The sequence below is a fragment of the Pagrus major genome, chromosome 10, assembly GCF_040436345.1.
Source record: "Pagrus major chromosome 10, Pma_NU_1.0".
Lineage (NCBI taxonomy): Eukaryota > Metazoa > Chordata > Actinopteri > Spariformes > Sparidae > Pagrus > Pagrus major.
In genome coordinates, this window is record NC_133224.1 from 24,753,292 (window position 1) to 24,766,861 (window position 13,570).

The window sequence follows — 13,570 nt, forward strand, 5'->3', positions numbered from 1 at the left end:
CTGGACAAACGACCTCCCGCTGCCGCTCGCACCTTCCAAGCCGCTTGACACCTGAGGCGATCTTTACTGAAATGTCCTCTGCTGAAATGCCACAGGGCCACGGGCTGCTGAGCAGTCACTCATGCAGGGCTCCCGAATCAAGTGGCGTATGCAAACCGGGTCTGCTGTCATCCACGGTGAAAGGCCTTGGCTCAGCGTTACTACATAAACAAAACTCATGCACCTGAGAATGTCAATTACTTGCCGCCTGCCCCCTCTGACGGCCCCGTGCTTGATGGCCAAATTGGGATTAATTTGGGGAGGATGGGGGCCAGTGTAGAGGTGACACCGTGTCGTTCCAGCCCAAAGAGAGAGAGGCGGCGGCGGAATGGAGAACAGAAGCAGCAGGCCGGCTTGATTGTTCCCCCATTACCCTGCACGGCGTTTTGCATAAGCGGCAAAAGGCGCTGATGAAAACAAGTGGCGGTTTCAGGTCGGAAGCAGACACCCAGAAAATGAGCTTTTTTTCCCCCTTTCCCTTCTTACCCTTCCGCTGGGCCGCATAATTCAGAAGAGCCATCTTGTGGAAATGTCATCGTGTGGTGCCGCTGGAGCAAGCAGTGTGACAGAATGCTGTAACGCCTCCCGGGCTGGGGCCCTCGCCACGCTTGCCACGCCCGAGTCGGCCTGACCTTGCAGGTGCTGATATATGCAGCCACATTTGTGTCAGAAAATGGACAACGGGTGCCTCTTCTTTCTGGAAGGTTTTAGCCACCGCAGGCACAACTTTTCCCTCCGATTTGGGTTCACTGAGAGGTGGTGCATATTTCAAAGACAGGCTGTATATGTTTATTTGCTTGAGGATATAGATTTCTTCCCTTTCCCCCCTCCTTTTCTTTTTTGAATAGAGGTCAATTCCCCACCGTGCGTTCCCTTTTATGCACCCACACCCTATTCTTCATTCATCTTACCTGCTGACACATCTGACAACACGCTGCTGTATTATCATCTCCCAACCCCCAGCGCTATACCTTCCACAACAACACAGGGCTGGCTCGACTCCTCCACCCATTCTCTTTCTCCTTTAGAAAACTGATTATAAATGGTCAATTTGAAAATAGACTGGAAAGTCCCCAAGGCTGCTTGCCTTGTCAAATTGAAAAGGGACAAGGACAAGTCAGTCGACTTGCCCCCTGTCCGTCGTCCCGATATTTCCGAGGCAGGCATACGAGAGGGAACATAACAAATTCCCCCCATGCGGCAGGCAAGGCGATGGCGAAGGATGACGAGGGAGGGCAGGGCGGCAGCGGTGGCAGCAAGCTGAGGATCTTCAACATCTAGCCCTCAGCATTTATATCACAAGTCTCCACAAAGAGTCTATGGATCACTCCAGTGGGCTGGTGTTGGCAGTATCAGGAAAAGCCATAGGCTGTCAGGGAGTATGTGCCTTTCATATTTCACTGTAGACAGCCTTCCCTTCTCCCGGCCTCACTCACAGCAGCCTTTGAGGATAATATCTTCAAATCTCTCCTTGCCATGCTGAGAGGCTATTTTTAAATAGATATTTATTTCATTCTCTCAATTTTTCTTCCCCTCTCTCCCCCCTCTGTCCTACAGGTATAGCTTTACCGCTTGTGACCAGTGGAGAAATCGGCACAGACACGGAGAAATGCTTGTGGCAAGGCGGGTGTTTCTGTCAACACGAATCTATGAGTCTTATTCGTTCTCCATTGTCCTTTTCTGTTCAGGTTTTTTGAAGGGGAATCTGTCTTCTTTTGTTACAAACTGATCACACCCTTCCAACTTCCCCAAAATAATATAAACAAAAAAAAAAAAGGAAGATGAAGTTGGTACAAATTTGCTTTGGCACATCACCCCATTATGCTGAGGCCTCATCTCATCAGCAGAGCGAATAAATAGTTGATTTTATGAGTCTTCCAGTGATCTGCAGTGACTTTTTGTGCTAACAATAAACTCCCTCTCTGATTAATCACACTCGTGAGATGGAAAGCATCCTTTGATAAAGCCCAGATGCCCATTGCAGCATGATTCATCAGGGAAGACCTCGCAATCAGATGGGACGTGTGCCTTCTCCCCAACACGTATCGCCTCTCTCTTCAGAATACATTAGAAGAGTGTGAGCGACGGAATCATCAGATACCAGGAGGTGAATTGAAGTGGTCATGAACCTAGTGTCAAACTCAAATAGCTGAATGGCGATAGATAAAACAAACAAGGGACGTGAAGTGCCTGCAGAGGGAGGCGAGGAGATGCTCGCCGCGCTGCCGAGAACTTTTACAGATAAGGCCCGCTAGCCCTGCATAGCAATTGGGCTATTATCGAGCGTGACCCCTGCTGGAACTGTAACACATGACCCCAAATTTATGTATTGCGTGAACTTTCTCCCCACGTAGCGCGACATGAGTTATGTTTCATGGTGAATTGTGAGCTGTCCTGCTTTCCCCCAGGGTGCGCGCTCCTCCTGACCCACTGCAAAGATGGAAATTCATGAGCTGCGACTTTTCCTTTGGGCTGAATGTTGCTATTAGCGATGTGGCCGTGCTTCAGGATGGAATGCACAGCGATACACACTGGCGCTTGTTCACTCAAAAGCCTTTTAGTCCTCACAAATTGACAGCTTTCCTGTTGGAAGCGATATTACTTTCATGTTTACCTTTGCAGACACAAGAATATTAGATAAAAACAAGACCTAATGCTTTATTATAACCTCCTCCCGTATTCCCTGACGATTGTCTCCTGCACAGTAAGCACATTTGAAGTTGTTGTCTGTTATTCTTTATCTTATTTCGTTCCTCTTACCGTGGCTAATAACAGTTTTTCCTATCTTCCTCTATTTCTGGGCTAAGCCGGGTCTTAGAGCTGGCCCTCCGTTTTACAGCGAGGCAGAAAATGCTTGGCTCAGCAGAGGAAGGATTCCTCCGTTGTTACTTCAGGTAGTCCCCTCCCTTCCTTTAGCTGAGATTTCTATCCCGGGCCCTTATTATCACCAAACAAGCACTTTTTGATGATGATAAGTAATAGCCACATCCCCGTGTGTAGGACTCACTTCTCAGGGGAGTAAGGAGAGCACGCTGGTCATTTTTCTTGCCTGTTTGGCGTCCAGCAATCCCGGGTGAAAATATAGGCTGCATGGAAGCAGGGGTGATTCTGTGTGTGTGCAGCATTATTCGCAACTGGAGGAATGAGCAGCAGATTGTGTGAGAGTAATGCTTTTTGATGGTTTTCAGCGAGTTTAACTAAAAAAAATACAGAACACCAGACTCATTATAACACTGATCACTAAGGACACCATTTTTCCTAGAAAAACGAAAGCTTACCCTTCACATTACCGGTGAAATAAATCAGAAATGGCCTCAGCTCCACATTAAATATTTCAACATTATCCAACTTCACAATGTGGCTGTCAAGCAGTATGGACAATCCAAGTGATAGTTTCCCAACTTGATTGTTTTGGAGCAACAATGATGGAGAAGAGGGGATGATTTAGGGGTCAGTGTGTTCAGTCCTGACAGAAGTTCTGTTACTGCTATGACTGTAGTTTAGTGACAGCGTTGGATGAGAAGTGAAAATATCCTGCGAACAAGCGGACAAGAATAAGCAGCATCTTGGGGCCTTTTTAATCCCACAGACGTACGCGACAGTGGCCTGTCAAATTGCGTGGGACCAATTTGAATGCACAGCAGGGGAACGTCCCTCTTTTCAAATTGGTGGGCATCCTGTTTATTTCCTGCTACGGCTGCATCTCACTGCCAGACACACCGAGACACCCCATGGAAAATCTGTAATACAGTTGGATTTGTGCGACAGTTTGATATTATAGTCCGCTAAAGGAGGAAAATGAGGGAAGGGCTGATGGCGAGAGGAAGAAAGAGAGAGACACAAATGATGGAGGTGGAAATTATGAAAGGGTGTCATGTCAGAGGAGGGTTGAAATGTATAGCAACAAATCAAGGTAAAGATTAAAGCCAACCGTGCCAAACGTAATTCAAGAGTTGAAGGTTTGCATCTTGTGGACAGGATGTTCCTTTGTCAGTTTGCCCGCTATTAAAGCCGCAGCCTCGGGTGTGGTCTGCCAAGTATGCCACTCAACAGAAGTAGTATTCAAAGCAGGTGTCCAGACCAGTTAACTGCTCTGCTCGAGCCAACGTAGCCTTTGTGGGGAGATGAGTATTAAGAAGAGAGGAAAATATGTTAATATTTTCTGAGTGTGTCTTCTCAATTCAAGGGGATTCGTAGCCCTTTGGTCACCAATAGATGGACAGAAATTGACAGAAGATTTGAAGCAAATGTGTTAAATGTCTAACAAACATTTTCAGAATCTAGTTAGATGAAAATATGACTTTGGCTTACGAACTTAAAAGAGTAGGGTATGTTAAGAGCGATGTCTGTAGTCCAAGTATGTAGCTTAAGAGTGTGTGGTCATGTGAAGGTGGTGGCTCTCCCCCGTCCTGTTGGCTGTCACAGTGAATCCCTGAGCTGCCACTGAGCAGCCCGACCTTTGGCTCTGCCTTTTAGTGCATTGATCCACCGGTCACTTTGAGCCAAGATGGCTTCCCTCGTCTCTACTGCTCCCATCCAGTTAACCTGAGCGGACTGGGTAACGGTCTCTGATGCATGCTTGACCCCGGATACACGGTTCTGTGCACGAAGCTGTCAAAATGATTGCTTTTTCGAATAAAATGTATTCATAAAAAAAAAAAAAAGTGGAGGAGGGCTTTTATTCAAGGACCAGATGCACGGGGTCATGTGTTCTAATTTTAGGCGGTGTTAATTGCGGCCCTCTCAAGTGTCCTCTCTGCCACCTTTGACAAAAGCACCATTCATAGGCAGGGCGGCCAGCCGGGCTGGCATGGCGCCTGCTTTGCCAGTTGTTGCTGACACCTCCTTGGCAGCGCCAGGCCAACTCTAGCTGAGGTGTCTACTAATGCTGCCCTCCCAATAAGCACGCCTCATAGTACAGGTTTTATAAGCAGAAATTTTTCACGGGTATGTCACACATTTGATGTCGGCCCCCTGTTGGATTTCAGAAATAAGTTGCATGGTGTTACAGCAGCGACAGACCCTAAGAGGCATGCTGTAATTTCAAGATAAGGTTGATATGATCAAGACGCAGCGTGCGAAAGACAAAAATGGAACAGATCCTGTGTAGTCCATAAAACATTGTGGCTGTCTCGATCTAAGCGAGGGCATTTTGTCACTTTAAGGCCTGGGAGCTCACCTCTGAGTCGGGCCTCGTAAACACAGCCCCTGCAAAAGGCAATAGAGGTACAGCACGTGCAGCACAAAGCAATTCAGCATTCTAACGCCCTGTCACTGGGCTCACATTTCAACCATTCTTTATTCTGTGCCACAGTTCCAGCAGGGTGTAAATTGTGCGGGGCTGTAATTAATCCATGTCAGGTCAGAGAAGAAGAAGAAGGAGGAAAAACGAAGGGAAACGAGGTGAAGTACGAGGTGCCTTTGATTATAGCACCCCCTCCCCACTTCACTTAACACACACACACACACACACGCCTGCGCTATATTGTTTTGCATTCATGAAGGAAATCTGGGACCCCCAAGGAGCAGTGGCCCTCCTACAGTACTTTCATGTTTCTAATGCTGGCTAAAGCTCTATTTGTCCCATTGTACTCCACTATAGGGCAGAAGCAGCCTTCAAGCGGGGGCGGAACAAATATATATATCTTCAAAAGACAATTCATGCTGGGCTCATATATGTGACCACAGTATAACCCCAATTTCAACTTGCACCATCAAATCAGGAGAGTAGAAATAACTGAAATTAAAGTGTGCGATCCATATAAAATATATAAAGCCACATAAAAATCCTCTCCCCTGCTACAAAAAGTTCTAGTTAAGTTATGATGTTTGGAGAATAAAAGCCTCTACAACCAATTTTCAGGTTTAATGGAGGTGAAAAGGTTCATTATACTCCCACCTTTGGTGATATAATGATAGTTCGCCTAATTCAATAGCGAGCTTTTTGAATTAGCCCCATCAGAAGAGCTGCTGTCAGTCATGTTGACAAACATTTGCATTTGAGGATGGAAGAATGCTAATCCTGAATGGGGGTGGTAGCATTTGCTGACATGATTGACATTTGTAAGTTGGATGCCCTGGTGTTCATTTTAGCCTGTGAAAGAGAATGAAATGAAATTGGCACACAGAACCTGATTAAAATTAAAAACAGCTAAATCTTAAAGAGTGAAAGGGATGGAGGTAATGTGCCAAATCTGAGGAAAACATGATTTGTTTTGTAGCCGTGCCTGCAGTGTGGCTCTAGGGATGGCTTTTTGGTCTGTCCCTCCGCCACTTTAGTCCACACTGAAATGTCTCAACAGCTACTGGTTTGGTTGTCATGACATTTTGTGCAGATGTTCATGAACACCAGAGGATGAATCCGAATGAGTTTGGTAATTTTCCTGTACATCCACCACCAAGTTGAAGTTGTCGTTTATCTTTTACGGCTCTATAAGATCTAAGACATTTGTGGTCTTGGCGTGAAATGTCTCAACAACTACTGGATTGATTGCCACTAAATTTTGTACAGATGTTCACGTCCTTCTCAGGGAAAACTGTTAGAACTTAGTTGATCCTGTGACCTTTCATCTAGCACCATCATGTCCAAATTTTTATTCAATCAATACTTTGGCTTATCACTTAAGACCTGCACAACTATAGTCTCTGCTGTACTTTGTGTTTAGTGCTAATGAGTAAAACCCAGAGTGCTAACAAGCTAAAATGTGATGGTGAACATGGTAAACATATCTGCTAAATATAAGCATGTTCGCATTTAGCTTAAAGCTCTATTGTTCCTAAGTACAGCCAGGCTGGATGCAGTCTCTTTAGCCAGTTATAAACATTTCCGAATCCATGTGTGTACAAGGTGTGTACAAAACACGTATGAACAGAACTACCACGTGGCCCTGTTGTCCCCAGCCAGGGCCACCATCATCAGGGTAACACCAGTCCAGCTGTCCTGGGCTGGGTTCACCCTTAAAATAATATACTATGGGGGCCTTTGAGGATAATCTTTTCCAGGGCATGAGCAAGACTTCCTTGAATGTCCATAGCTGTCTCTGTCGGCCTCTGTTACGGAGTAGGATTACCATTCATTCCAGGAAAGCTGCTGTGAAAGTGTTGGTAGCACGTATAGGCTGTGGCTGTGACTGAAGGTGTTGCCAGAAAGGAAGCTGCGATGGCTTATCGCATAAGATGGTGATCAGACCGGCTGGATGACAGTATTGCTGTTCAAGCGGTTTACACTAAATTTATATATAAAATATATAAAACATATAAAATGACATTATAAATATAGCCTACGACTGTAATACCTACATGTAAGCTGTTGTGGATGGAGTAAGACTCTAGAAGGGTCGCTGCTCCCAAGCCAGGAGCTGGAAACCAGATTCAAGGACCAAACAATGATATTCTGAGTTGTGTCCTCACACACGGCCACACTACCCTGCGCTTATCGCCACATCACCTTGGTCTGAATGAGGCCTAATCCAGGCCTTAGTCTTGTTCGTAACTTGTTCCCTACTACCTTGTACTATTGTACAGAGAAGGAAATTCTGCAGCCTCCCCGGGCTTTCCTTTGGATCGCTCTCTAACTGAGTTTGTGCATTCAGCATAGTGGGTCCATACATTTTAATCAATAGAAGCTTCAGGAAAGAAAGGAATCTATATCATGCTGTAACTTCCCAAATCAACGAAAATCCGACTTGAAACCTGCGCTGCCATAGACTGAATAGAGTTAAGTAATCCTAAAGGGCTTTTTCTTATCTCATTTTTTTTTCTCCTCGCAGAGCTTCACAAGTTTTGCTTCATTATTACTTCTGCTGAACATCTCTTTCTTAGTCTGGTGAACAGAGAGATGAGCAGGGGGGAATTTAAGTCTGTCGGGGGAAGAAACGAGCGGAGGAACCACAGCGAAGAAACTTTTTTCAGGCTTCATTTAAACTTTGAACAGATACTGTAATGTGTTTCACTCCAGACTCTCAAAGGATGAGGGATTTTGGGTTTCAGTTCCTGGCCTGGAGCTCATTTAGGCCTTATTAATCTAATTACTTGCCCAATTGTACATATTTAACATCGCCCCGGTCTTCTCCCAACTCGACTCTGAGAAGATGCCCGATGAACTCAGCTTTATATACCTTTATAAGGAAAATTGCTGAAGCTTGCAGATAGCGAAAAAAAACACTAAATGGCTGCAATTCATCACACGATTACACCAATTATGTCGCTGAAATTTGGACGGGCTCAGATCACAGACCTCTCCGTCTGGGACTCCTGGCAGCCAATCCCATGTGCACACCAGTCCGAGATACCAAGGCCCATTTATCTACCTTTGGGGAAGTCTGAGCCAATATTAATGCCCTGACCATGATTCCCCATCATCTGCTTCACCCGGTTGGTGACACTAGCGGTTTACACATAGGTTATTAATGGTCTATAAATATTCACTCGATGTTTAGTGGGACTTTGTGGCGGCCATTAGCAGAAGACGTTTGTGTCAGGCGGGGAGGCAGATGGGAGTTTTTTATTTCTTGACGTGACAGCGCAATGGTGTGGCTAACCTTGGGGATCTGGCCTGATGGGGAATTGGACCTTGGTTTGAGGCACTACTTTTATTCTCTTGCATTTCATGACTAGTGAGGCTGTGAATGATGAGCTGCATGCTTCAGACCCCTCATTCTAATCTTCCCAAAATACAAGGTTAGGGAGGGAGGGAAGGCCCCCCCCCTTCACACACAAGTACACCCATTTTTTGAGCAAAACAAATCCATCAAAACTTAAATAAACATCCTCTCTGAAAGAAATCTGCACAAATACCATAAAAATCAAAGAAGAGAAATTAAAGTACATTGTGAAAAATGAGTCAGCCGTCTCTTTCTGTGTAATTTCTCCTCTCTCTGCAAGTGAGCAGCAACCAGATCTGCACAAATCCAAATGCAATCAGACAGCTTCCTGGAACATGCACAGCATTACATACACCTTGCTCACCGTGGATTAAATTGCCATTGACAAAGTCTTGTTGTTGCTCTCTCTTTTCTGGATATGATTTGAATTGGATTCGTGTAGACGTTTCTGACACAGTGAAATGGAGAGAGGAAGAGAGGGGAGGAAGGAACAGGCGCTGGGGGAGAGGAAAGGTGAGAACAGAGAGACACAGGAGCAATCAGAGGGGGAGAGAGTAGGAGGAGAGATAAAAAGAAACAAATCAGAAAAGGGGTCGAGCCAGAGAGAGACAGAGACAGAAGAAGAGGAAGGGGTAAAAGAGAAAAGAGAGCATGTCTGACTGTTTCACAGGTTCATTCTGATGCATGGAGACAGACAGGAGAATAGATTGGTAGCCTTGGGTGGATAAGGACAGAACCATTCCCCAGAGAGATGGATTAGACGAGGGAGTGGAAATAAATGATCGCAGATTTTAATGGCCTTTTGGCTTGCTGCGTCCCCCGCCTCCCCTACTTTCCCATTTCCAAGTGGGGGGAGTTTTACAGTGATGACATTTTCACATGCCAACTGTCTACCTTTTGCAGTTTAACTCTCAAAAACAATCATCGCCGTGTTCGGCGGTAGCACAGGGGTCAGGGGAATGTGGAAGAAGCGTGTCCGTCTTCCAGTTACAGATGCACAGCGAGATAGGGGAAATGGACACCTGAGCTAGAGTTACATGTAGAATAGGTGACCTATACATATCAGGATGTTTGTGCAACACTCACCAACTCACACTTTCCATCCAGAGGTCACTATACATTATGAGAAGAGTCTAAAATTTCCTTTATTCTTTACTGGGACGCTCATGCAGGAACACAGGCAAATGCAAGTGCAGTCAAGGGTTTCTGAACCTCTTTCAAGTTTTTTTTTGTAGTTTTAGCCATCATTTCTATCGGTTAAACTGGCACTAGACAAGTTTTTGTGCTTTAACTTATCATTATGAAGCAAACTTTGATTGCACAGTCTAATGGCTTTAATAATGACACTATTGGTGTGCATCTACTCATGGACCAGAGGGTAGCTGACTATGTTATCTAACAGCTCAGCCAATTGGATGCCACTAATGTTTACAACCTAGCATGATCTGATATTTCCTTGTTGGTGGCATAATTAATGTTGCTCCATTGCAACTGGCCAATCATGATTTTGTAATGTCACAGCTTCGGAGGAAAAGACCAGCAATATATGCATATGGCAGAAGTTATCCTATGTAACACATATAAAATGTTGTAAAAGAGTCTTTTTTAACCCGTGGTTTGGGTTAAAATAGGACCAAAACCTACCAAAGTACATTTGTTACCTAAACCTAACAAAGTATTTTTGTTTTCTAAACATAACCAAGCATTTTAGATTCCTAAACCTAACCATGTATTTCTGTTGTGAACCTCACTCTCCTGGGTAAGAGTCCTATACTGAACCCCTGAAGCCACAACTGCTTGCTTGACAAGTGGACTTTGTCGCTTTCTCGCACTTACAAATGTTTAATTATGATGTTCCAGGAACTACACCAACACGAGTCGCAAAGCTATGACATCAAAGCAGAGATCATTTGCAATGATGGTCCTGGAACAACATTAATTATGAATACGGCAATATCGGATAGACCTTACATCCTGTGCTGTCACATGCTCAAACGCTTTGTCCATCAAAAGATGCATGCCTTTATCATGCAGTGATTGGTGGGTGGGTGTAGTTCAGCAGAAAATAGTGAGAGAGAAAAAATATGCATTTTTGATTTTGGAGTGAACTGTTCCTTTAAGGCAATAACATGTCAATATGTTAAAGTTGCAGTTTGGTGCATGGCCCCACGTGGCATTAATGCAGCTTTAACTAGGAGTGCAATATTATTATCACCAAGTTGTAGGAAAAGTAAGTAATTTTGTTTTCAAAAAGTTTTCAAGTTTCTAATTAGCGATGTTTACCTCACCTTATCCCTAAGCGCTTATCTTAAGTTGAACTGGAGGGCCGAGGGTGTGTTACCTTAACTGAACCATTACCCTTTGTGAAAAAGAGCAGATGGTCGGTGGACTTTAGTTTCAGTAAGGTCTAATGCGCTAAATGGTGAACGTGCCCTATATTACAGGAACAGTTTATAGTGGATACACCATGCACATCTATCAGCTGATTGGAGGGAGAGAGAACACAGCTGTTATGAAATATAAATCTATTCATACACAGCGAACATCGAATACCACTCCTATTTCCCAGTACTTTCTCTTTTCCTGTGCCAAGAGGTGGGAAGGGCATTGCACATTAACGACATACTGCTCATATAACCCTACTCCACCTTATCTCCAAATGCAGCACCACATAAATCTTGACAATTCTAACATTTTATATTTATATATACACACACACACATACATACATATATATATCCATATGTGTGTGTGTGTGTGTGTGTATTTAAAATACAGGGGAGCCAGCACATAAGTCAGTATAGTTGAATAATATACTTGGCCATTAGTTTTTATGGAAATATAGCCTAGGGTTGTGGAATAAAAAATGGGTCTCACTCCTAATTTCTGTTATGATAAGTTCCATACCTGATTGCCTCCATAAGAGGCAGATCTGTCTTCATAAGGCCTTGTGAGGCTCCTGACAACTATTTAGCTCTGCTAATCCATTTGTTTGATTTATTTCTTACAGTATGCGGCTAATGTCTTTTAAAGATCTAGCGGCTACAGAGAGATTAAGGAAAACCAATTGCTGACAGATAGCATCAAATTTTTGAGCATCTAATCATTCTTGCATATCTTCCTCTCCTCAGAATTCCTTTTGGTTAATAAATGAGATGCCTTGATGAGCACAAGAGATACGGATGCTATTCTGTGCCGGTCTGGACAAGATAATGATTTTGAGGGTGGGATAAGCATCATCTAAATAATGCAATGCACTACTCAAAATAAATTGATGACATGAAACAAATCGCACCACTCCAGCAGCTTAAACTCTGCCAGGGAAGAGGAACGCAGAGGGAACAAAGCCTGTTGAAGGCACTGAAGGAGGATTTAGTAAACTTTCTCTTACTTACACTCTTCTCTATCTCTCTTCTGCTTCTACCTTCCCTACTCTCCTTCCATCACTCTCTGACCTCTAACCTGTGGAGGCCTTGCTAAGGGACCCGGCCAGCAGGTTGAGGCCAGCACTGAGATGACTTTGGGGGGGTCTCCAGCCCTATCCGACCAGGAACATCCGTCACCGTCAGAGTGACCACAGCCAGAGCTCAGTCTAGCATACGGGAGGCGGTGGTGGTGGAAGCGGGGGAGGGCAGAAGCGAGCGATAAAGACTGATGGGTAAGGGGCTCGTGCTCCTCTATCATCATTTCACAGGTCTGGGACTGTGAGACAGCAGCGTCTCACAGTGGGAATCACCGCCAGTTTGGGAATGGATGGGAGATGGTGAGAGGAGAAAAGTAGGATGCTACAGGAGGGTGGAATGCAATCAGTTTGGTGGACTAGACTCTGCTACTTAAGGAACCACTGACCAAAGCCAGTGAGTGAGTTGACAGGCTGATTGAAATTGTACACAACAGCATTTGAGAACCACTTGAACGGAGATGTATTTGGAATGCTAAGTTGCCGAGTGAGACGCCGGGTGGCTTTCCTCCATTTCTGTGCAAATACATGCAAATACAACTCTGTGAGGGCATGCATATACATTGTACACAATGTGAGGACTTATCCTGCAAGAACATAATGTCGGGAAAAATATATACACATGCACACATGCACAAACACATGGGCGCATACAAATGTGTTTACTCACAGGTAAATACACAACCGCACATGTGGGAGTGCACACGCAAATGCACACGCACATACACGGGTGCTTCCGCAGTCATGTGCACATGCACTCACACACCTACACACAGATTAGGCTACTGCTGGGACTGAGGAAAATGGCTTTAGGGGACCCATGGCAGCGGCTGTGGTTCCCTGTCTCTGGCTTAGACACAGCCACGTCGATAACTAATCCTGACCTTTCCCCAGCCACCAAATTGAAAAATAAGAATAAGAAAAAATAAAATAGATGGCGGATGCTATCGAGACGGCCTCTGCTGCTTCCTACGGGTGAAAGAAGCGCTCCATCTAATGGATCGAGAGGAGGGGGGAAGGAAAGGGAGAGGGGACAGGGATCCCACCCTATCTACCTTTCACAAGGTCCCTTCACATGGGAGTAATTCTATCCTTGGTTTTGCCCCACTGGCCCAATCCAAACTTTGAGAGCTAAGCACGAGCTGGATTTCAGTCCGTCATGTTATGTATGTTTGTCTATAAAAATCCACAGGATGATAAGAGAAGTGAACACCTGTGCTTGGATTACATGCGATAGGTGACCTATAGAAACCCCAATGTTGTCCCATGGTTCATTATGTGAGGGGGGTCTAACCTTTCCTTTGGTAATACACACATATATACACACACACCTTGCTCTGTCATACCTGTTAGAGCTCTAAATTACCTTTGCCACAACCATGGCGAGTGTTGCCAAGCATCTCACTGTAGCGAATATATTTGGTTACATTAACCAACCACCCATGGTGTGGCACCATGAGGTGATATG